Source organism: Saimiri boliviensis, chromosome 8 (genome assembly GCF_048565385.1).
Source record: "Saimiri boliviensis isolate mSaiBol1 chromosome 8, mSaiBol1.pri, whole genome shotgun sequence".
NCBI classification, from domain to species: Eukaryota; Metazoa; Chordata; class Mammalia; order Primates; family Cebidae; genus Saimiri; species Saimiri boliviensis.
In genome coordinates this window covers 51,111,900-51,136,382 of record NC_133456.1, presented here as the reverse complement: position 1 = coordinate 51,136,382, position 24,483 = coordinate 51,111,900, and the positions used below count along the sequence as shown (strand labels likewise).

General features: G+C 40.6%; 1 protein-coding gene and 1 non-coding gene across 7 annotated transcripts in view; both read left to right on the top strand.

The window, feature by feature from the left end:
• Positions 1–24,483, top strand: part of FHIT (fragile histidine triad diadenosine triphosphatase) — a 1,474,674-nt gene that overhangs the window by 329,459 nt on the left and 1,120,732 nt on the right. The gene's annotated exons all lie outside the window — the stretch shown is intronic.
• On the top strand, positions 22,515–22,731 carry LOC120367294 (small nucleolar RNA U3). Its single transcript, XR_005581704.1, has one exon. It is a non-coding gene; the product is annotated as a small nucleolar RNA U3 (small nucleolar RNA).

The window sequence follows — 24,483 nt, the reverse complement described above, 5'->3', positions numbered from 1 at the left end:
CATGACTCCCTTTAGATTTTCTTGTAACACCAGTCCAGTGGTGATGAATTCCCTGTTTTTGCTTGTGTGAGCAAAAATTTCTTTCTTTCTCATTTTTAAAGGATGTATTTGCTGGATATAGTATCATTGACTGACAGTTTTTTTTTTTTTCCTTCAGTACTTCAAATGTAGCTTCCTGTTCTTTCCTGTTCTATAAGGTACTGCTGATAAGTCTTCTGTTAGTCTAATGGGTTTTCCCTTAAGTGCACTGTGACACAATTCTCTTGTTGTTTTTAGAATTCTTGTTTTGTCTTTAACTTTGACAATTGAACTATAATGTGCATCAGGGCTTGAATCTATTTGGGAACCTTTGAGTTTCCTGGATCTATATATACACATCTCCACCTAGACTTGTGATATTTTCAGTTATTAGATAAATCAGGTTTTATATGAATTTTTACACATGTTTTTCTTCTGGAACTGCCATAATACAAACATTTGTTCACCTAATGGTGTCCTATAAGTCTAGTAGCCTTTTTAAAAAACATTTTCTTTTTTATTTCATTTTTTCTCTCTAGCTAAGTAATTTTAAATAACCTAGTTTTAGGTTCAGAGATTCTTTTCTGTACTAAAGTGTGTTGTTAAAGCTCTCTGTTTTTGTTTGTTTGTTTGTTTGTTTTGAGATGGGGTCTAGCTTTGTCACCAAGACCCAGGCTGGAGTTCAGTGGTACAATCTTGGCTCACTGCAACCTCTGCCTCCCAGATTCAAATGATTCTTCTGCCTCAGACTCCTGAGTAGCTGGGATTACAAGCATGCACCACCACACCCAACTAATTTTTCTGTTTATAGTAGAGATGGGGTTTCGCCATGTTGGTCAGTATGGTCTCGAACTCCTGAACTTGTGATCTGCCTGCCTCAGCCTCCCAAAGTGCCGGGATCATAGGTGTGAGCCACCATGTCCTGCCTGTATTTTTAATTTTATTAATTGAATTATCTTTTTTTATGGGATCTATCTCTCTGTTGCATTTCTCGTTTATATAATAAATTCTTTTTCTGGTTTTGTTGAATTGTCTATCTGTATTTTCTTGTATCTTGTTGAGTTTCTTAAGAGCACTAGTTTGAATTCCTTTACTGGCAATTCATTTATTTTCTTGTCATTAGGGTCTGTTACTAGGGAGTTATGTTGCTTTGGTGGTAAATATTTCTTTGCTTTTTCATGTTTCTTGTGTTATGTTTATGCATTTGGTAGAAAAATACCCTATTCCAGACTTTCTAGAGTGACTTTTTCAGAGAAAGACTTTCATCTATCATTGGATCTTAGTGTGCCAATTAGGAAATGACTGGTGACTTTGTTTCCAGGTAGATGCAGTGGTATAGTATCTATGCAGCTTCTTTAGCTGCATTCAATGTCAGCAGTAACTGTGGATGCCTGAATGACTTAGGCTGTAGCAGTGTATGGTAGTGGCAGTGGCAGCATAGGTTGTTAATGTCCTCTGTGCCAAGGGCTTTTGGGGTCCTCCTATTCTCATTTTCTTCACAATAGGCATAATTAACCAAGAGGAACACTCTTACATGGCCTACAAGCAACTCCATTGCTTTGAGTTCCAGGGGCTGGTACTTGAAGTGGCTATGGGGTCAGGGTCCTAATACCTAATATCAGAGTTTCACAAACCTATTGTGACTCTTGGTTCTTGGAGTACACGCTCACTCTGTGTGGCTGGGTTGAATGTAGGTTTCCCACAGAGCCAGAATCTGTGACTTTTAGCTACCTACTACCAGCTTTGGTTCAGTGGATCAGGTTGTAGCTTTGATTCTACCCCTGGTGAATGAACATATAGCCCTGGTGCTCAACTCTGGGAAAGAAGGAGAGTGTAGGGGTTTGAGCACAGGGTGCATGGTACAGCTGTAATTTGGGAGCCTGAGCCGATAGGTTTCACTGGCAGCTTGGGTCCTTAAGTATGAAGCACTTTGGAGTGGTTTCTTCAGACCCTGGAATGGTGGGGCACAGCTGTATCCCAGATGCCATGTGGCCAGGTGCAGTGGCAGCAAGTGCCCCAGAATGACTGAGCATGGTTATTGTTTGAGGCCCAGAGGGCAGGGAGTAGTACAGTGATGACTCCACTACCCAGGGAGCAGCATGTCTTAGCAGTTCAGACTCTAGTGGGCTAGTACAGCTTCAGGAAAGCAGGGTACCAGATTGTCTTAGTAGGGTAGACTGTCTTAGATCATGTTCTACTCTGTTTCCCTGGGACATGAGCTACTACATCAGTTCAGCCCTGGCATGCACAGTTGTTTAACTTGACCAAGGCATGATTCCCCAAGGGGCAATGTGATGCTTCAGCTGAGGCATGACTGTTCTGTGTGGCTCAGGCACCATTTATCTGGGATACAGGGTTCTACTAAAGCACTATTTCCTTGGGAGGTACTGTGCCATTTCAGCTCAGATCCCTAGAAGCAGCTTGTAGCTGCAGCTGAAAGAAGCAGAAGGAGCTGTTCTGCCAAAGCACTGTTTCCCCAGGAGGGAATGTATGGCTTCAGCTCTAGCACAAGAGGGCAGGTGAAGGTATAGGAAGAGCAATTTTCACTGTTTGACCCCCCGGGGAAAGGTGTAACAGTTGCTGGCAGCTTGGCTTTGGCCACTGGGTAGGGGTGGTTTGGAGGTGGCTTAGCCTTACGAAGGCAGGGGCATCAAGGCTACTCATTCTCAGAGAAAAACACACTCCAGCAGTAGTTCCACTTCTAAGGTGATATAGCACAGTTGCCATGTAGGCTCCAGGAAATAGAGCACAGTGTTAGTTCCTTCTCTGATGTGAGTGCAGCTGTGTGACATATAGGCAGCTCCCTCAGCTGGACTCGGCACCAATGAAGACTACAGAGGACTCCAGTAGTGAAGGTTGCAGGTGTCCAAGGTACTGATGGAGGCTGCTGGGATCCTCTTGCTTACCTTCTTCCCATAGGGAGAGTTTCTCTGGGTTTCTGCCTCATCTCAGCTGGGGATAGGGTGGTGGAATTCTGATGTTTCCTTCTATTCTCTTTGTGGCTGTCCTGAGTTTCTGTGCTCACCAGGGTTTCTGTTACTCCTTTGATGTACTCTGGCACTCTCCTCTAGTTATGTACATTAAAATGTAGTTGTATATTCATTGTTTTGGCTGTCTCTGTAGAAGGGATGAGTGCTAGGGTTTCTAGTGAGCCATCTTGCTGACACTGCTCACCTAAACTTAAGTTTGAAAAGCATTTAGACCAACTCAGATTATGTTGTGCAATTTAGAATTTATGAATGTCATAAAAGAATAAAGTCTACTTAAATAAACTTCTGTATTTACTTGTTAAATGTATTCATCAATATTTTAAAACAACTTTACACATTTAACAATTTTGCTTTCTTTGTAAACACTTCAAATACTTGGCAGTACAAGCTCACAACCTTAACAAGCAAAATCTTTCTAAGCTTTGAAGCCAAGTTTGGCATCAAGTATACTAGACTCCTGAAGATTAAGTTCAGTTATCTTAAACATCTCAGTACTGCTTAAAAACATTAAATTTCTGTTAAACTTTTTTAACCTAAAATTGGAAGTCATTAATAATAAATTGTACTTATAATTCCAGGGGTAATCAGTCAGATTATAAACATGATAAATTCTCTTAAACATATATTTGATACAAAATTCTCAGATTGTTCCATTAGTAAAACTCAATCAAAAATATGAATATAAAGGATTTCATTGACCGTCTCAGGGTTGAAAAATCCCTTGCTTACTAAAAGAACAGTGATAACATCTCCGGTGGTTTAAGGTTAGGTTCATGATAACCTGAGGTTATTTATCAATGTAAAGTTATGAAGTCAAAAATTTATGTTCACAGGCCAAGCACGGTGGCTCACACCTGTAATCCTAGCACTTCGGGAGGCTGAGTTGGGTGGATCACCTGAGGTCAAGAGTTGGAGACCAGCCTGCCCAATAGGGCAAAACCCTATATCTACTAAAAATATAAAAAATTAGCCGGGCATGGTGGCATGCACCTGTAATCCCAGCTACTCGGGAGGGTAAGACAGGAGAATCGCTTGAACCCGGGAGACAGAGGTTGCAGTGAGCCGAGATCACACCACTGCACTCCAGCCTGGGGGGCAAGAGTAAAACTCCTTCTCAAAAATAAAATAAAAAAATAAATAAATATTTATTTATTTATTTATTTTCACAATATGGTCACTTCTTCAGAGATCTCTGATTGCATTGATGCCTGAGAAATAGATATGTAGTTAAATGAATATCTATCCACTTAGACACACACATGAATAAATTTCCTTAAAAATGGACACCCTGAAATTTTTCATACTTACTTAGAATGGGGCTCCTTCTCAAGTCTATGTCTGTTACTTACTACCTGCATAACTTTTGGCCATTTGCTTAATTTCCCTAAGTCTCAGTTTTCTCACATTTAAGTAGAGATAATGATTACAATCTACTATGTAGAATTGTTATGAAAATCTTATAAAAAGATATGTAAACTGCTTAGAACTAAGCTTGGCATCTACTAAGAGCTCAAAATGATCATTTTGTCATTATTATCAATTATGCTGCATTCGAGTTTTCACTCAAATAACTATGGACCTCTTAAACTTAACCTAAATTTGATAAATTTCATGATATGTGAAAAATGGGAGAGAGGCCCATTAGATCGAAGGTAAATCATGTATGCTGAACAAGCACAATGAACCAGTTAGCACTGTCGTAGAGGGCAGAAAAAGACTAAAGATAAGGCTTGTCTGTGGGTTGGATTTGACAGAGCTAACATGGTATTTCAGGAGTATGTTCATGGGCAGCCGTTGAAATAAGTGGTTAATTTGAGAAGCGGGAGTAGGATAGTCAGTCGCACATTGTAACAGGGCAGCCCAAGAGGGAGGTAGAATTCTATGGGTAGGGAATCTAGTATCTACACACGGTACAGAAAAATGAATGTTGGACAAGTAGTAAGCATCAGAAAAGGTTTCCAAGGTAGTGAGGCCTATGTCTTTGGATGGGTTCGAGTATGTAGGTGAGAGGAAGAATAAAGAAGCCAGCAAGAGCCTGAGTTTATTCCTAGAGGGATTTGGGTCCTGGGAGGGTGACCAAGGGTGCCAGCTTGAAGCCCAGGTATGAAGAGAATGTTGCCAAGCATCTACTGTTGCCTGACATGTGCTCCCATTTAAAAAAATATTCTCTATATTATCTCATTTCTCTCTCATAGACTCACAATGTAAATCTTACTGAATTTACTTTAAAGGTGACAAAAGACATGATTAAGTAAACATTTCCAAGATCACACATCCAGTAAGTGATCAAACAAATCAAACACAGCCCTTCCTATTTCAGAGGTCATGATCTTTCCATGACAGCACCCTGCCTCAAAGGTGACTTGGTGTTGAGCTTAGAGCATTGGCCTAGCTAGTCTTAAAGGTCTCCTGCCATATGCCATGATTAGTGCTTAGAAGAGGGCAGGTTGAGATGTAGATGGGAGGTAGGTCTAGGATTGCAAGTCTTGCGAGAGGAGGCCCCCAGAAGCTGGGAGAAGTTGGAGCCTAATCATCAAGTGTGACAGATGCATAGGCTCCTTCCTCTGTCCTTGTCCTGGTTACTTGCCCTAAACAGGACTCTAGTTCTCCATTATAATTAAAAAGGAGAGAAAGGTAAGTTAATGACTACATACAGCAATAATTCTTAACCTCTTAATGTCATGAAAGATGTGAGGAGGTTTCCTAGAAAAATGTACACAGACAGGTAGCTTTACCATTTCTCATTGTGTTTCTTGCAGTTCTCAGAGCACTTGAAATTAATAAAGGATTTGATCACTAGCCCAAGAAACTCTTTAGACTGAGAAAATCTTTGCACCAAGGATGCACACAGCCTTTTCAGAACTGTTTTCTTTGAGCAGCACTAGCGTGATTGCAAGACTATGCCGCTGCTGCTGATGGCAGCAAACAGGTATTTAGAGTTTAATAAATACCAGCCTTTATTTTATTAAATTATTTTTAAATTCTAACGACAGCCCTACAAGGTAGATATTACCATTAGCCTTGTCTAGATGGATGAGGAAACGACTCAGAGAGGTTCAATAACATGCCCTAGGTTACAGAACTCCTAAGTAGGGGTGTGTTCAATACAGTTCAATAATTTCCTAACTTAAAAACAGGAGGTTTTGATCTGGCATAGTTGGGGAGAGTGGACAATTTTTACATATAACATATAAATAGTGATATTTTATTTTTATTACAAGCACTTGCTTAGGGGTGACAAATTTCACCCACCGCATTTTAAAATACCATAGCAGGAAGCCCTGCAGTTTAGCTTGCTGTTGCACTTTCTAGACATCAAAGGTTTGCCTAAATATTGTAAAGAGCTTTGCTGTTGAAACACACTTTCCAAAATGATGGGTACACATTAGCTGGGTTATATTTCTTTCCATTAGGAAATTATAAGATTGCTACTTAGACTTTTAAACAGGGCTTGTTCCTTCAAAGGGTTTTTTAGCCATCAGCCAACTAAGCCTTCTCACTCTCCTGTGGAGTCAGTCAGTATGAATTCTCCATCCTGTAGGCCACTATTTAGAACCCTGGATATACCAGGACCAGGTTTGTTGGTTTGTGTACTTGTGAACAGCCTGCATGCCGAGAGAATAGTAAACTCATCTGTAGAAGAAGGGCAGGCCCTTTGTGGGGGAAACACACAAAGCAGCAGAGAAACCTCTTGAAAGAAACAAGGCTCCGTAGCAAATCCACAGCTCCCTGGGACAGCTGTGAGTACTTACTTTTACACGGCTGCTACTAAATATTTTCCTGACATGACAGAAAACAACTTGGCCAACTTTACATGTGTGTGTCTACGGAGAGAGCCATAGGTGGCCATCAGAACAAGCACTCAATAGTTTCAAATCTTTCTTCCTCCCAGTAAAATCATCTGGAGGGAAAAATCGTGTCTTTTTGCTTTCATCCACTTTGGTTCTGCTTTACAGATTTCTTTATGAAGCTTCTGGTAGTGTGATCTCTCTCTCTCTCTTTCTCTTTCTCTCTCTCTCCTCTCTCTCTCTCTCTCTTTCTCCACTTTCTCCCTCTGTCCTCTCTCCCTACCTTGTTTCTCTCCAACAAAAGTAAAAACAGACAAAAAACCCAAGTTGGTTGGCATGCTACCCTTCAAGTGTTTCCATCATTCAGAGACCTTGAAGCTCAAACCTAAGAACACAAGAGTTATAGGCATGTTGGAGCAGTGTCCAGTGCACAGGAAAGTAAATAATAAATAATCTTTATTTTTTGAAGGGGGAAGAATTTAAGCATCTTTGCCTACAGTCTCAAAGGCGAAACTCTTCTAGACTTTTGTGAGTTGTTGCCAGTCCTTGGTTATGTTACTACCCTATAATTCAGAATTTCCTGAAAGGAGTTAAGCAATTTTAAGGCCATCATAAATTTTATGATTATTTCCTGGGATGTATTACTTGGGTTCTCAGGGTGATCACTAAATATGTATCCTCTTGGAATCATTCTGAGTGAGGGTTTGTCTCCAAAAATGATCATTATTCTTTGTTATATTTTCAAAAGGAAAATTGGTGTTATGGGCTAATGACTAAAGAAAATGAGTTTAGAGGATAATGTGGGAGTATTTTTGAGGCATAATTTTCTGTTCAAAAACCAGGAAGCAAAACTGGCCAACTTATAAAAATGCAGAGAGTAATGTATTTCTGCTCCTTGATAATTTTTCTGGGTAGAGGAATTAAAGAGAAGAAAAGGAAAGAAGGGGAGGAAGCCAAAGGGGACAGATAGCCCACTGATGTGAAATATCTAATTACCCTTTCCCCAAAGGGTCTCACAGAAAGTATGTATGTATTGGAACCAAAATAAAGTGGTATTACACTGACTTAGAGGATTATAGACCCCTGAGCTGGACAACTGATGTTAGAGAATTAACTTTCTGCTACAAGTTTTTAATATGTGGGAAGTTGTTTGCCTACAAATGTTTTTTGCAACAAGTGCTCATGAGGTATGGAAAGAAATGAAAGCATTTCCTCATAGCAGGGAATTTCTACAACAAACAAAACAAAGCAGGCTTATGGCAAACTAAAGTCCCATTCAGGAGTGTGTCACCCTTAGGGACACACAGCAGGCAAAACATGTAGTTCCTTTCAGTATGATTTTGTAAAATGTATTTGCCTGCTTATATGACAGAGGTTTCTTTTATCAGTTGAACTCCATTTGTTTTTTCCTGAGTATAATCCTTTTAAAAACTGTAATAGGAGCTAGGTACAGCGGCTTACAGCTGTAATTTCAATCCTTTGGTAGACTGAGGCAGGAGGATTGCTTGAGTCCAGAAGTTCAAGGCCAACCTGGGCAACAAAGCAAGACCTCATCTCTACAAAATAATAATAATAATAATGATAATAATAATAATAAAAATCTGAGTATGGTGGCATGTGCCTGTAGTCCCAGCTACTCAGGAGGCTGAGGTGGGAGGATTACTTGAGCCCAGGGTGGGGTGGGTCAACGCTGCAGTGAGCCATGACCGTGCCATTGCACTCTAGCCTAAGTGACAGAACAAGACTCCACTTCAGAAAATAAATAAATACAGTAGGACATTTAGCATCCTGACTTACATGTTAAATATGTCACCCTTGTGGGACCCCTTCATAATTTATATAGAGTCCTTTAAAAACAGGCTGGAACTTGGGAAGTGTCATTATGTACCTAATAAATCTACTGTTTTTTAAATGATAATATTTAGTACTGAAAAAGTTGTGGTGAAACTGTTCTGCTATTAGACTTCTAGCACTATGCGTTGATGAGTTCCTTTTGCTGAGCAGTTTGATAGTAGACAGCCTGATTAGGAGAGATAATCGTCTGAGTCAGGAGTTCTTGGAAACTTCTCCTAAGGTAGTCATGTAACAGAAGCAGAACAGAATATTCATTACAGTGCCATCATAAAGCGCTCCATAGTTTCACTGTGAAGGCAAAGTTAAAATATGCAAAATGTGTTCATTCTAACTTATGATAATGGTTCTGATATAGTAAGAAAAAAGGAAGATACAAACTGGCAGGCATGCAAGATTTGCAGACATGCAAGAATGAGCTGCCCTATGCTAAGAACAGAACAGCAAGAACCACAAATGGCAATAGGTTTACTGGGATCCCTTCTCTTCCTAAAAATCGTGTTATTGATGCTGCTGTTGTGCCATCTTTTTAGAAAATTTAATTAAGACTAAGGTGACAAATGTAGACATCAATGAGGAAATGCCCCAATGGGGCCATGTTGACAATGTCTGAGGCATCACCAGAATAGCCTAAGTGAGTATTTCCCAAGCAGTTTTCTTGGGGTACACTCATTTACTGTGGTCCATGGTCTGACGCATGGAGGAATCTCTCTTCAAGACGGAAATTACATTACCCAAGTTTGTGAGACCTGGTAGCCCAGGAGGCCCCTTTGTGATTTTACAACCAGCAGTTGGCTCACTGCAAAGACTATTGGGACTATTGCATTCCATCCTCTAAGCAGGACTGCAGTCCATGGGAAGCCAGAACATCATATAGTTGCCTATTTAGCAAGAGAAGAAAACAAAAGGAATTGAGTGACATGCTATGTTTTCATATGATACAACATACAACATGACTGTCAGACTACAGATAGTTTCATGCTGCTGAGATCTCATTATGAGGATAGCCTTGTCTGTGGAATTGAAACTCCAAGACCTTGGCTGTCTACCACCTCGTGCATTCTCTCTCCACAGTAGGGGTGCCATGTCCCTACATTAGAATACTTGAAGACCATTAGCTGAAGACTTCCTTTCCCGTCGGGCACGGTGGCTCACGCCTGTGATCCCAGTACTTTGGGAGGCTGAAGTGGGTGGATCACATGAGGTCAGGAGTTCCAGACTAGCCTGACCAACCTGGTGAAACCCCATCTCTACTAAAAATACAAAAATTAGCTGGGCATAGTGGTGGGCGCCTGTAATTCTAGCTCAGGAGGCTGTGGCAGGGGAATCACTTGAACCCAGGAGGCGGAGGTTGCAGTGAGCCAAGAGCATGTCATTGCAGTCCACACTGGGTGACAGAGCGAGACTCCATCTCAAAAACAAACAAACAAACAAACAAAAAGACTTTCGTTCCCTAGACAATGCTTAAATGGCCACTGCCAACATCTCTTTGTAGCTTTTCTTTGTATATTTTTCTATAACTGACCACTTTTTCTACCAATAAACATGTTAATATTCTCGATCATTTGAAAGTCAAGTCCTGCTGACCTGTTTCCCCCTCCCGCCAGGTGCTTAAATCCCTCTGTATTGACCCATTATGCATACAACAGAAGAATATTAGTTTTCTCATTTCTAAGTTCTGTGGGCATGTACTTTACTGTTGCTTGTGCATGCTGAAAACAGTAGGTGAGAGAATTGAGGAGCCAGTTGGATTTATATGTCAGACCAAGAAAGAAAATGGAAACTAAGGTAGGTCAACAGATTATGTTGTACACTATGGTGGATTATTTCTAGGTACCCACAATATTTACTGCAAGTCTTTATAAGGAAAAAATTAAAAAGCAAATTAAGATATCTTAATGTGTTTTTTTGTTAGAATCCACACTAAATGGTAAAGCAAGGCATTGAGGGTCCCCTGGGAACTGAGCAAAGAGCTCAAGAACAGACATGCCTCTTTGTTATGTCAGATATGAGTGTGTGAAGTCATATCAACTCCTATAAACGGAGAAGTTGGATGGGACAACTTGCAGTGATGGTGGCCCTTGCTTAAACTCGGCTCCCTATTATTTATCTTGGCGCTTCTGGGGTGACTGTGGAGTCTAGAAACCATGTCTTCTTTTTAGTGAACTATCTTCCATCTTTGTAAGAGTGGTCTCTTGGCCCTTAGAAATATACTTAGCCACTACGTGGCTCTGTGGCAAAAATTGTTTGAATTAGAGTTAGACACCAATCCAAGCGTGCCCCACCGCCCACCCCAAGTTCTTTCTGAAATTTGGAATTCAGAGATAGGCAGTCATTCCTTGCATGTGGCTAGAACTATGACAGGTAAACGTGAGATCTGTGGACAACCGTATTTCCCTATGAGAACCGAGAAGCAGAGAAAGAAGGGAGCTGTCTTCCCTGAGTTCTGCCAATCTTCTAGTTCGTAGCACTGGGAGGAACTGGCTGCACCTTTGCCTCTGAGCCCTTGAGACACTCTTGTGCCCTTCTAATCATGCCCCTTGAATTTTAAGCTAGCCTGATTTGGTTTCTGTTACTTATAACTGAAGAGATTTACTAATACATTCTCTACATTATTCTACACATGAATAATTGTCCTAAAAAAAAAAAAAACAGAATTGATACTCCACAGGGTTAGGAGATTTAGGTGAAATAGGTATTATCTTCAAATTAAGTGTGTTAAGGGTATTTCAAAATCTCCGTTAAATTTTCCAAATCCTTTCTGTTGTGTTACCAGAATCTTTCCTTAGATAAGAGACCAGGCTGGGTTTGGTTCCTTGGGATTTTGTTAAGCTGGGAAATCCCTTCAAAATGACAGAAGCCAGGCTGTACTATAATATTAAAAGGCCAAAGACTGAGACATTCTAAAATGTAGATAATTAGGTTTTCTCGGAAGCCTCGTCTTCCCCTCCCCTGCTATCCCACTCTGCTTCTCAAACCCAGGAATATTCAATGATATTTGAAGCTGAAATGGGCCTTTGAGTTTTTACTTGATGCTCTCATGCATGTCCTGAGATTACGGCCTGGAGCTTCGCTTTGAGAATAATAGACAGGAACAGCTATTTGATTGTGTCTTTAGACTCCTAAATTCTATTTGCAAATCAATTTCAAAGAAGCTTGATTTGAAAAAATAACAGGGGAGTTAGGTATGAAACAGTTTAGCTAAAATTTATCAGCATATCCTCATTGAAGACCATTTGTGACTCATTCAGAAACGACACGTTACAAAGTGTAAATTGTCAATGAATCCCACTCATGAATTGATTGGAAAATATAATTTATTCCTAGATAAAAAGGGAGCTCTGATTGCATGAGAAAGGGCTTCTTGAGGCTTTCTGTTTCTTATTGGTTGTTTCAAAGTGTGGAATTTAATAAGGCACAAACAACTAGGAAGAGAAAAGGGAGTGACAGGCACAGAGCAGTAAGTGTAATATCCAGCAAGAGAGGGGAATCTGTCAAGCAGGAACACTTTCTTGGTAGAGAGAGAAAGCATTGCCCTCTAAAATGGGATAGCTTTGAAGGAATTCCAACTCTTTATTTTTGGCCATTCAACTGTAGGCTAGGGTTTCACAGGACTCATGTTAGGTTGAGAGGTTATGAAATACGGTTTTCCAAATGGAAATACATGGCTTGCAATATCAAGGAAAAAGAAAACAGAAAGAAAGGAATGCTTCTGGCCAAGGCATCCATAATCCTGTTATTCTGAGATCTTTAATGATAACCCACAGGCAGTAACTCATTCTGCTGCCTTTCCAACCTTCTTATGTTTTTATTTAAAAACCTTCAATTTTATTCAGCTATGTCATAACAAGCTATGTCACGGTGTGCACACAGGTTTGTCATTGAGAAAGGTCATGTAAGACATGACTTACAAGATACCTCTGCTGTTCTCTGCGTTTCTCTACCTTTGGGAATCTCTGTTTTAGTTAGGAGAGACTAAGTTATGGTGCAATAACAAATGAATCCCCAGATCACAGTGGCACATCACAAAGAAGGGTGTAGTTCTCACTAATGGTACATGCCCAACAAAAGTTATCAGGGAGTTCTGCTTATTATAGTCATTTAGAGACCTGGGCTGAGGGAGCCAGTAACATCCTGTAGTTACCCCAGAGCATGTGAACTTTTTGGGATCGGAGAATTATTCATAGCCTTTTCTTTGGGATTGGAGAATTATACATAGCTTTTTCTTTGACATAACCCTGAAATGAAACATGTTACTTTTTCTCATGCCCCACTAAGGAGAGCTAGTCACATGATCTTGACCTCCCACAAGAGGCTGAGCTGTGCAGAAGTCTCTATGCTTAGGGCCAAAGGAGAAATGGATGAAACTAGTAGTATCTGTAATAATATGTGCCATAGTTAAACCTTCTTAAGACTTTTTTCCTGCATAAAGCCTGCCCTGATCAACTCAGCTCCCAGCCATAGCATCTTCTTTTGAAGGTCTGTTAACACTTGTGTGTACCATTCATTTGGCCCTTAGCCTTCACTGTCTTTGATATGTAAATGTCTACTTATGTGTATATGTGAATATGAATAAATATTTGCATCTTTGTGATGTCTCCTATATTTGATTATGAGTACCTTGAAAACAGACAAGATGTATTTTTCGGATTACCCATAGTTCAGTAAGTGTGTTCAGTGAGTGTGTAATAAATGTAGTTTACCGGTAAAGCCTGTGTTCAAAGGGCAGGAAATAGACAATAAGAAAATTTGCGAATTGTGTTTAATTTATTTCACAAATGCATAGCAGCTGCCTTATGGGACGGGGTGTTCGTAACAAATTAAGAGTTCTCACAACCTTCCTCTGGTCATTAAAGAGACTTGTAGGCTCATGTTGCTGAGGGTCATGCACACTTTGTGATCAAACGCATTTAATTTCCTGGCTTCTGCTCAGCTAGGAGGAAAAAATAAGGAGGCAAACTGAAGAGAAGGGACCCAATAATTAAAGAAAACAATTTCATTAGTCAATGGGGAAAGAAAAGAGGAAAATCACAGGAACCCAGTTAATCATCAAGCATGGAAAGGGAGATTGCAATAATGGATGACTTGATGCTTGTGTGCAAGAATTTCACAGCCTGGATGCTAAGATAAGCCGTAATTGTCTCCTGATAAAGCAGCATGTGAGATGTCTCATCTGCAGAGTTGCCCATAGGCAAAGCTGGAAGAACCCTTTGGGTTAGTTACCTATTGTGGCATAACAAATTATGCCAAAACTCAACTGCTTAAAACTGCAGTAAACACTATCTCATGTCGTTTTGGTGAGTTAGGAATTTGGGACAGGCTTAGTGTGGTGGTTGTGGCTCTACAGTCATCTGAAGTCTTGACTAGGGCTGTAAGATTCACTTCTAAGGTGCCACATGCCTGGCAGCTTGATGGAGATTATTGGAGGGAGGTCTCAATTCCTCCCTATGTGGGCCTCTCCACTGGTTGCTTGAGTGACTTCATGGTGTGGTGACTGGCTTCCTCCAGAGACAGCCATTCTCTAGACAGAGAACATGGGGAAAGCTTTAAGGACTCACGGCTCTTATGACCTAGCCACAGTAGTCACACATTTCTGTGACATCTTATTTCTTACACAGTTCAGCTCTCCTCCACGTGGAAGATGACTTCACAAGTATGAATAAGCAGGTGGCAAAACTTTAGGGGCTGGGTACTACATCCTCTACACTTTTGTGGAAGGAGGCTCAGATTAAAAATAAATATCAAGTACATTCCTTCCAGAGATTGAAGAGAAGTTATAGAAAGAGGAATGATCAGTGTATTTGTGGCAGGAGTTTGGAGCCTTTGGGAACGGATGACACACATCTCTGATTCAGGGCCTCCATCTGAGCAGACTTCTTTCCTTCTTTCTGAATGCTTCGCCCAGTCACTTTGTAACTACTTCTAGAACAGGAGAATTCTTACAGTTTTTAAAAAAATCTACAATTGTGTGCAAAAGAACTCTGAGCTCCCTCTAAGTAAACCCCATCTATGGAAAATTTAACTGTTCGGTCTATGTACTCTACTTCTCTGAATAGCAGTAGAACTACTTAAGAAGAAGTAAATGTTTCTCAGGTGTTACCCCCAAAAAGATGTTGTGCCCTCTCTTTGTTTTAGCCTTGTCACAGCCCCCACTTTAGGGAAAAGTGAGAATAAGCATGCCTGTCTCACAGAGAGTCATGAGCCTTCAGTAGCGTAACAGTATGAAATGCCTAGCACAGAGCCCAGGACAGAGCTAATACATACTGGGGCCTGTCTCCATAGAGAGTCTCTTGATGTAGAATCTCTTCAAACTCAGAGGAATGAAATACATACAAACGATTAAAATAAAAATTCAAACTCTTCTAAGTCTGAACTTAATTACATAAGTTTAAAATTAACTGAATTTTATTAGGCGTGTCTAACAAATCACTACTTTTACCTAAATAAGTATTTTTTTCCCAGCAGATATACCTGCAATGATGGATATGTCTGATACGTGTGCTGACCAGTACAGTGGCCACTGGCCTCTTATGGCTGTTGAACACTTGAAATGGGGCTAATGGGACGGAGAAAATAAATTTTATTTAATTTTACCTTATTTAAATTTAAACAGCCACATATAATTCGTGGCTACCACATTCAACAGCATAGGCTAAAGTGCCAAATACCTATGATTTTTTCAACATCAGAGAGAAATGGGGAATTTTTGAGTTTTTTGGTCAGTACATACCTTCCCATTTATGGAGCTTATTTATTTATTTTGGAGGGTACTGATTTGAGCTGTTGGTTTCTTGCTACTGAGAAATTTTCTCAAAGCCAACATATAGATTTATTTCCTATTTTATTATGATTTTATTTATATTTCATTGTGAACTAAGCGATCTGAGCAGTGTCTCTGAGGATATAGATCTGAAGAACTTTGTAGATAGAAGACAGCTGGATTTGCACATGCATCTGCCCTTTATCCTCATTTCCTTGGAGTTAATCAAATCTTTTAGGATATTGATGTATTTTCAAAGGGCATTCTCTAAGTTGTGTTAATGAGAGTCATTACACTTGAGGGCTATACACTGGGTGCCTAAGGGCATCCACTAATATACCCTAAAACAATGTTAAAAATTATATGCGAGTTGCTGAAGATGATTTCCTTTATCATGCTCTTGAATAGGTTCTTTTGATCGCTTTAGAATGAAATTCAAACTACTGAGAGGTTCAAATTCAAGTCCTTTAATTCAGGACAGCTTGGGCTTCGACCTCATCGGCCACCCCTCCTTCTTGCCAATACAGGGCCCTGTTCCAGAATATGCCACACCATACCCCTTCTTTCTGAATCTCTGGCTTTACCAATGTGTTTTCCTCTACTGGCTTCTTCTCTTCTTGATGAAAGTATTCATCCCAAATCTTAGCCTTTCCGTGAGGCCTCCTCACCCTTCTGCAATGACAGACAGCACAGTGAAGTGTTTAAAACCATGGGCTCTAAAGTTGGACCTCCTGTGTTAAAATTTCAGCTCCATTACTACTTTAGGCTGATTTCTTCAGCTGTCTATACCTCAACTTCTTCATCTGCAAGGTGGTATGGATCATGGTTCTGTCTCAGATATGGTTTGGCTGTGTCCCCACCCAAATCTCATCTTGAACTGTAGCTACCATAATCCCCACATGTCATGGGAGGGACCCAGTGGGTGGGAGGTAATTGAATCTTGGTGGCAGATTTTTCCCATGCTGTTCTTGTGATTAAGTCTCAGGAGATCTTACGGTTTTATAAAGGGCAGTTCTGCACATGCCCTCTTGCCTGCCGCCATGTGAGATGTACCTTTGCTCCTCCTTTGCCTTCTGCTGTGATTGTGAGACCTCCTCAGCCATTAGGAACTGCGAGTCCATTAAACCTCTTTTTCTTTATAAATTATCCCATTTGGAGTATTTCTTCATAGCAGTATGAAAATGGACTAATACAGTTTCATAGGCTTGTTGTGAAGGGAAGTGAGACAAGTACTCAGTAGATGTCAGCAGTAATTACTACTCTGTACTCCCTTGCAACTTATTCGTACTTTTACTCATACTTTTAAAACAGTGATGTGAATACCTTTATTATGTTCTTTGCATTATTGTCAAATGTACATGTCTCTGTCCTCTACTTCCATTATGAGCTGTTAGAAACAGAGGATAATATCTGTTTTACTCTAGTATCCTCAATAGATCTCCAGGGACCATCAAACAGGAGGCATTCTATACATATTTTTAAACGAATTAATAAAAATATGAGTGCATTGATTTATTCCACTTATGAGCACCTATCAAGTATTTTGTAAACCTGAGATTGATGAACAGTAAGTCATACTTTAACATCTATTTCCTTAAGCCCTTTCTCTTCTGTGACATTTAATGCATAATGGTTTACCAGTCTTCTATTGCTGCCATAACAAATTATCATGAATTTAGTGATTTAAAACAACACACATTTATTATCTGGAGGTCAGAAGCCCAATATAAGTCTCGCTGGGCTAAAATCAAGGTTTCAGCAGGGCTGTGTTTCTTACTGGAGACTCTGGGGAAAAACCTACTTTCAAACTCATTCAGGTTATTGGCAGAATTCAGTTCTTTGTGGTTGTAGGACTGAAGTCCTTATTTCCTTTCTTGCTGTTAGTCCAGGATCCACCCTTAGCTCCCTCAGGCCTCTTTTTGGTCCTTACACAGATCCTTTTACATTTCAGAACCATCAATGGTGCATCTTACCTTTTTCTTTCTTGTGCTTGGAATCTGACTTTCCCTCTGCAGCATGGCTCCTGCATCTTCTTCTGCTTCCTCAGTCTCACAGATTCTTCCACCTTCCTCTTATGCTATTACGACCTCATGGAACTAGGGTGGACATACCCAGATAATCCAATATAACCTTCCAATATTAAAGCCAGTTGACTAGTAACCTTGATATCTGCCAAGTCTCTTGATACATCTGCCAAGTGATCAAGGCTGCAGTGAGCTGTGATCTCACTGCTGCGTTCAGTTGATTAGTAACCTTGATACATCTGCTAAGTCTTTTCACGGAGTGCAACGGCATGGTCTTGGCTCATTGCAACCTCCACCTCCTGGGTTCAAGCAGTTCTCCTGCTTCAGCCTTCTCAGTACCTGGGATTACAGGCACTCGCCACCATGCCTGGCTAATTTTTGTATTTTTAGTAGAGATGAGGTTTCACCATGTTGACCAGGTTGGTCTTGAACTCCCGACCTCAAATGATCCACCTGCCTCGGCCTCCCAAAGTGTTGGGATTACAGGCATGAGCCACTGCTCCTGGCCCAGGGAGGCAATCTTGCAGGGACATCTTTAATAGTCTGCCTATCACAATGGTCAATGAATGACTGCGTTTAAGCTGTTAAAAAAAAGTCCATCAGATTTCAGCTGGGTGCAATGGCCTGTGCCTGTAATCCCAGCACTTTGAGAGGCCCGGGCAAGAGAATTCCTTGAGGCCAGGAGTTTGAAACAAGCCTGGGCAATAAAGTAAGACGCTATGTCTATAAAAAATTACAAAACTTAGCTGGGTGTGATGGTACAAAACTCTAGTCCTAGCTGTATGGAGGATCACTTGAGCCCAGGAATTCAAGGCTACAGTGAGCTGTGATCTCACTGCTGCATTCCAGCCTGGGCAGTAGAATAAGACCCTGTCTGAAAACAAAACCAAACCAAAAAACCTCCATATTTTTATTCACCTTTCATCTCTATGAGCATGGGGATTATATCTGTTTTATTTATCAAGTTACGTGCAACCCAATGTTTATCTCATGGTAGATATTCTGCAAGCATTCGTTTGACACATTGAAATTCCTAGACCCAGATATTTAGGTTTGTTTTGTTTTAGTCATTTTATTCTAGGTTACCAAAGTGATCAAATCAGCTTTTTAAAAAATGAGTATATTTACTTTGGTTTTTAGTTTGTGTTTTGGTCTCCTGTAACTTTGGGTTTATTGCTTGAACCCTTACCTTTGCTTAAATTTTACTGTCATTTGATTTTTTTTCTCCTAAAAATACTGGGCTAAACCTTCTGTGGAACTTTGGATTCTTTTGCAGTGATTTCAAGGAAAACATGAGAGACTAGACTCTTAGTACTGATGATGGTGATAATAGCAATGATGGTGACATTTTGGTCAATGAAGGCTGGTGGTTCTCAATCGGAGGCAATTTGGCAGGTGACATTTGGCAATGTCTGGAGTCATTTTTGGTTGTCATGACTACTGGAGAGGTTACTACTGGCATCTAGTGGATAGAGGACAGGGATGCTGCTCAACACCCTGCAATGCATAGGACAGCTCTCCATAATAAGGAATTCTGTAGTATGAAATATCAGTAGTGACTAGGTTGAGAAACCCTGAAGTAGGCTAACTGCTGTAATGAACTTCATCAAATCTCAGTAGCTTCATTGAAAAAAAAAAAAAAAACTCTTCTTCTTTTTCTTTCTTTTTTTTTTTTTTTTTTGATATGGAGTCTGGCTTCTTCGCTGAGGCTGGAGTACAATGGCAGTATCTCAGCTCACTGCAACCTCTGCCTCCCGGGTTCAAGCAATTCTCCTACCTCCGCAGTAGCTGGGATTACAGACACGTGCCTCCACGCCCGGCTAATTTTTGTATTTTTAGTAGAGGCGGGGTTTCACCATGTTGGCCAGGCTGTCTTGCACTCCTGACCTCAAGTGATTCACCCACCTCAGCCTGCCTAAGTGCTGGGATTACAGGCATGAGCCACAACACCTGGCCAAAAAAAAAAAAGAAAGAAAAAGAAAAAAAGAAGAAAAAAAAAAGCTTATTCAGAATCCACTGCAAATATTTCTAAAGGATAGCTCTCCTAGGAGATTCTTAGGTAGGATCTCAGTTCTTTCCATCTTTTAGCTCTAAATTCTTTAACAAGTCGTCTTCAGGGTGGCTGAGAAGGGAAAAGTTAAGAGTGAGGGGTAGAGTCTGGAATGTTTCTGTAGGCCCATCCAGGTAAGGGTGTGAATCACTTCTTCCACATTCCATTGGTTGGAACTCAGTCATGTGACCCACCTAACTCCATTGCAACTTGGAAATGAGGTCTACCTGTGTACACGGGTGAACACTAATCTCTGCTAGAAAAAATAACAACCACAGCAGCAAAACAACATTAATACCAGTAACATTTAACATTTATTAAGCTCTTCTACACATGCATAGTAATTTACCTGATATCACTGCAAATCGAAAAAGTTGAATACCTTGTCTAAGTTTATGAAGAGGTCTATGGGGAGCCCAGAGATGAATAAAGGTCTGGTTCATTCCAAAGAACATGTGCTTAACCACTACTCTATACTCTCATTGGGACAGGAATTGAATACTGCTCTTAGTGGGGCTTTATTTTTATAAAATAGAAACCAAACCCATAAATACCACAAATACTGAATGTTCTAGACTTCCAAAACTGCTAAAACAATTCTTCCTGAAGAGCTTCTGAAATCCTTTTTAGGGAACATCAATATACAGATTGCATTCCAAGTTTTTGTCTGGATCACAGATGTATAGACAGGGAGAGATTAATGTCCTGGGGGAACACTATCATGGTGCTTTTAAATCATCCTGTTGCACTTAGGCATTGCAGCCTGTGATTATATATATTTCAAATAAGCTTTCTGTAGTCCAGAGGGATTGCTAGCGAAGGTATCGGACACTGCAAGGAATCTTGACAGCAAACTCTAAATGGTCTCAATGCCACAGAGTTTGAAGAAACTGGGACCTCCTCAAAGTAAATGGCTATTTCTTTCCTATTTAGGAAATGCATTCTCCTCTGTCTTAGATTAGTGGTGAGCCTTGTGTCCTATGTGATAGTTATAATAAGACACTTACCAAAACTCCCTTTTAGGGGTGGAAGGCATTTGGGGTTTGATTGTCATGGAGCACGGTAGAAGAAAGAAGCTCTCACTTTGTAAAAGGCCACACTGATAGACAAAGCAACATGAATGGGTGAAATATGTGAGCAGAGTTCAGAATCTTCCTTTAGAATGAAAGTGCTGCAGTTTCCTGGAATGTTGTAATCGACTTTTCAGGGTCTGAAAGCTGACCATATATGTGACGGTTCTGAATGCTGCTGCCTTCATTATCGGCCTCTGCTTTGACCTTATTATAGCACACAGTTCTCTATGAGTTCTCTATTTTGTGCCATGGAAATGGGAACTTCTAATTTTACTGCCTAAAGTGTATTTTCATTTTAAGTAAAATCAAGGCTGTTGATTTTTTTCTGTCTCCTCTCTGTGGAATACTGCTTTTCTCTATTCATTTGCTTTCAAGAGAATCTGTATTATCACACTGGCTAGATCTTGAAGTACTCATTAAGTGTTCACTGCATACACACCATGCATCAAGCACTGTGCTAGGCACTGGGCTGGAGAAGTGACCAAGACAAACACGGACCTACCTGATCATAAGGAAGTTGTGTGCTCAGGTGAGCACTAGTACTTTTTGCTGCAATAACAAAAACAGTAACACCCGTAGTAATACTACCTGACAATTGTTAAGTTGTTATAGGCCAGTGATCCAGTTGATTTATTTTTGTTTTTTAAGAGGTGGCATCTTGTTCTTTTGCCCAGGCTGTGGTGTAGAGGCATGGTTATGGCTCACTGCAGCCTCGAACTCCTGGGTTCAGTTCATCCTCCTGCCTCAGCCTTCTGAGTAACTAGGACTACAGGCACACATCACCATACGCACCTAAGTTTTTCATTTTTTTTGTAGAGATGGAGTCTTGCTTTGTTGCCCAGGCTGGTCTTGGACTCCTGGCCTGAAGTGATCCTCCCACTTTAACCTCCCAAAGTTGGAATTACAGGCATAAGCCACCAGGCCCAGCGCCAATTGTATTTATATTCTGTCTCAGATGTTGATGGGCAGAACAATAAAGAACTCTTGATAACACGTATGGTGTGCTAACTCTGTGGCAAGCACAGGGATGAAAGCTTTCCAGGTATTAGCTCATTTAATCCTCACAAGCCCTTATTGAAAAGTTTTGTCATTATCTCCATTTTAAAGATGAGGAAACTAAGGCTTATAGGGATTAGAGGGATTTTATCACCTCACACAGCTAAGTAGCGAAGCCGAGCACTCAAAGGCTATCTGACACTTTAGCTTGTGCTACAAACTCAGTTGTGCAAAATTGTGGCACATGCTATGGAGGACACTGACTTTTCTTTGATATCTAAGTAAAATAGTAAAAGGTATATCCCAGCCACTTAACAATTCTGAGTAATTTTTTTCTATTCTTATTATTTTACCATCAGTCTGTTTTTCATACATGCCCTTTACTAGCAGAAGCCCTCCTCCCAAGATGGCATCCACACAATGGTAAATGACACTTGGCCGTTTATTGTATGTATGTTGAGGCTAATACATCAGAAAGAGACAGACATGGTCCTTGCCTTTATGGATCTTGCAATGTAGAGGAGAAAAGAGTCAATCAATCACAGTGTCATGAGTATTATAAAACAGGGAGAAGAGTGCTACAGGAAATGTATCACATTGGGAAGGTAACCTGGTTTTGGAGTGGAGTATGGTTGAGGATAATCTCCATGTGGAGTGAAGTATAGTCTCAGAAGCCAAGTATGAGTAGGCATTACACCAGTGAAGAGGAGGTTCAGGATGTTACAAGGTGCTGAGGCCTGAGAGAGTGTAATAGGGTCCACACACTGAAAGAAGATAGCCAGTGGGTGCATAGAGAAGGCAGAGTGTGATGGGAGAGACAGACAGGCAGGCCAGGGCAGACTGTGAAGGACTTTTTGATTTTGACAAGGTTTTAGGATCCTATCATGGAAGCAGTAATGAGCCACTGAAGATCTCCAGGCAGAGAGGGAACAGGAAATATTTGCATCTCTAAAAGATCACTTTGAAGACTACACTTCCGGGTGTCATTTCTATAGTTCATTACTCAGAGGAGTTTCCCCAATTGTGTAGAGCACTGGAAACCACAGGAAGAGACACAATGTTCTCTCCTAATCACGAAGCTGGTTCTTGGCGTTGCTTCACTACAACTGCCATTTACCATTGATGATTGTTTTTTTCTTCCTTTGGGGAGAGGAAGAGGAAGAGGACACAGTCTGAGTGATTTTCATTTTTAAAAAAAAATCTCTTTGGCTGCAGTATGGAAAAGGAGTTAAACTGAGGAAAACTGGAAGCCTTGCGTTAGGGTTATTGCCATTCTGCCATTCCGAGATTTGGTGAATCAACCCCCTTTCACCCAAGTCTGTGGCTTCTGCAATTTTGAAGACATATGTCAGTGGTCACCCCACCTCTGTCTACCAAGAAGCAAATTTATCTGCCTCGAATGCATCATCATTTTGGTTGATGGCCTCTGAAGGTTTTCCATCACGGCCTTCTGTCACTCCTCCATGTTCTTTACTAAATAACATGTCGGGAATGGTCTCCTTGTCCTCCACATCAAATACTTTAACTGAAAAGTCAACATAATTACAATTTAACTTCTCTCATTCAAACAGAGGTGATGCATATTCTCTCCCAAATAAAAGCCTCCTCAAGCTTACACTCTCACACTCTATAACTTGGATGTTTACAAGATTCTTTGCTTTTCTTGCTTGTTGTTATTTCTTTTGGATTGGATTCACCCTCATTCCAAGTCATTCATCTTGTCAGTCTTAAATTAAGAGTTCCTTAGGGCTGGAGAGAGGAAATCATATATCCTTCTAGGCTGTGGAAAGTACACTACAGAACACTAGAACTCTGAGGGAGTGCCACAGGGATACTACAATGAATGTAGTTTTGTAGTTACTCTCGAATGTACTTTTCGCCCATAACACATGGAGGATGTTAACATAGTATGTGAATTCTGAATGCTTTCAGCTCCTGCCACAAAATTGAAGTTATAGTGCTGAAATTATAGGGATATTTATTACTATGAGAAAACAGGAGGTAGAGGATCTCAGGGTTAGTTTGGCAACTCAGTGATTTCATGAAGGATCCAGTGTCTTTTATACTCAGTCTCTCTACTCTTTTGGCTATTGCCTCATGGTCATAAGACAGCTTCTACAGCTCTAAGCACAAAGCTTTAACATGACAGCATCTCAAACAGGAAAGAAGAGGTATGTGAAGAAAAGGCTTTCTCCTCTTGCAACTATGGCTTTTTACCAAAGGTGAAAATCTTTCATGAGCCACAGCCTCGGCACCCCCGACCCCTGCCCGACCCCAGCCCGGTGTATTTCCACTTATTAGTTAGATCTAGGTCACATGCCTACTACTGAATACCAGTCAATGGCAAAAGAAAATAGCGTTGCCATGATTGGCTTAGAGACCAATCATTACTCATTATCTAAGGCTAAGCACACTGCTGCCCATCAAAATTTGGGTTTTGTTATCAAAGAAGAAGGAGAATACGTTTTGACACATTTGGATTAAGAATAGAGTGATGGTCTAAGAGGAATACGGTAGTTGGAAATTTCAGAGATGAGGAAATACCAGCGAAGGAGATGACTGACTCCCTAGTTCCCTGGCACAAAATCGATTGGAGTAATTCTGTGCATCCTCCTAGATAGGAAGAGACACTTAGCCACATCTGCTCACCACAGATACTTGTGTATGGCAGGCACTGGTTGTTCCCTTTCTAAGGTCCACTTCCCATCGCTTCTTTCCTTACGGAAATCTGATTTTGTTTGGAGCAGCAACGCTCAGCTCATACCCAGCTTCCCACACTCTCTTATAGTTAGAAAAGGCTGTATAACCCATTTCTGGCCGGGCAGATGCATGTGGAAGTCACTGGATAGAACTTTCTGGAAAGCTTTTAGAAAGGGACTGACTGGGTTGGTATCGTCTCTCCCCTTTGCCTTTCCCCTCTTCTTGCCTTGAGA